Below are 1,776 nucleotides of genomic sequence, written 5' to 3'. Positions count from 1 at the left end.
CCACAACGCCCGGCTATTTTTTGGTTGCAGCCATCATTGTTGTTTGGCAGGCCTGGGCTGGATTCAAACCCGCCAGCTCAGGTGTATGTGGCTGGCTCCTTAGCCACTTGAGCCATAGGTGCCGAGCCCAAAAATCCAAAATTTTGACAACTCACTCTGCTAGCCAGGCATTCTCAGAAATAACTGGCAAGTGTGCAAAATGGTGCAAGCCCATAGAAGGGAATCTGGCAATGCCTACCTGAACAACAAAGGCATATAGTTGTTTTTTTTTAAAAGAGATAGTCACCTAGGCTGGCGTGCAGTGGCATCATCATAGCTCACTGTAATGGCCAACTCCTGAGCTTAAGGGATCCTCCTGCCTCAGCCTCTCTAAGACTACAGCTTACAGGCATGTGCCACCGCACCCAGGCAATTTTAAAAATGTTTGTGGCTCAGCGCCTGTCGCTCAAGTGGCTAAGGTACCAGCCACATACACCTAAGGTGGCGGGTTTGAATCCAGCCCAGGCCGCCAAACAACAATGATGGCTGCAACCAAAAAATAGCCAGGCTTTGTGGCGGGCGCCTGTGGTCCCAGCTACTTGGGAGGCTGAGGCAGGAGACTTGCTTGAGCCCAGGAGTTGGGGGTTGCTGTGAGCTGTGATGCCACAGCACTCTACCCAGGGGGACAGCTTGAGGCTCTGTCTCAAAAAAAAAAAAAAGTTTTGTGTAGTGTCAGGGCTTTTCTGTGTTGCCTGAGCTGGCTCAAACTCCTGGTGTCACAAGATCCTGCTGTCTCAGCCTCCCAAAAGAATGAAATTGCAGGGGGAGCAGTTACTCTTTAACCCAGATATCTCATTTATGGTAATGTGCCTTGATGACAAAACTACACATTATAAAATGCTGGGAGTAGAAGGTTAACAATTGCAGCATTTTTAAAGTGTGTTGGGTAATACTTTATTCCATAAACTAAAACAAGAGTTCCCTCTTTTGCAGTGCCATTTGTGGTAATAATTACTGGAAATTACCCAATGTCCATCTGTAAGACGTGGTTAAAACTGAAAAATTCACACCATGTGATATTATGCAGCAGTATTTTTTAATGATAGAAACTTCTGCTTCCAGACAACATGGAGCAATAGGACCTGAAACAACTAGGAAAAAAGACAAAATACATGAAATATGATTCTGAAGACACTGAACACTGGGCAGTAAAAGACTGTAACCCTAAGACACAGGAGGCAAATAAGGTGAGCCTTGTCATGACCCCAGCTCACTGGAGGAGGCAGTTTCCAAGCTATGGTGCACAGAAGAGGAACCCAGGAAGAGACCAATAGTTTCTTTGAGTGGAAGAGGTGAAGGCACAAGTCAAGCTAGATCCATAATAAGGAGAAACATCAAGCAATCAAATGTCACCCAGGAGTGACACAGGTGATAGAATTAGCAGATAAGGACACTTTGAAGAGTTTTTATAATTATTTTATGTATGTATAAGAAATAAGAGGAAAGATTGCATATATTAAAGAGAGACATGGAACACATAAAAAAATACTAAGAACTAAATTGAACATCCAGAGATGAAAATTACAATGTCTAAAATGAAAAAGACATTGAATGAGATTAAAAGCAGATTACATTAAAGATAAAAAGATTATTGAACTCAAGGATAGCAATAGACAATATCAAATAGCAAACACAGGAAAAAAAGACTGAAAAACAAAAATTAGCAGAGCACCAGTGAGCTTTGGTATTTCTGACCTATATGTAATTGGAGTTCCCAAAGGAGAAGACTGAGAGGGA

Source organism: Otolemur garnettii, unplaced genomic scaffold (assembly GCF_000181295.1).
Source record: "Otolemur garnettii isolate 467f Iridium unplaced genomic scaffold, OtoGar3 scaffold00176, whole genome shotgun sequence".
Lineage (NCBI taxonomy): Eukaryota > Metazoa > Chordata > Mammalia > Primates > Galagidae > Otolemur > Otolemur garnettii.
This window is presented reverse-complemented; position numbering follows the sequence as displayed.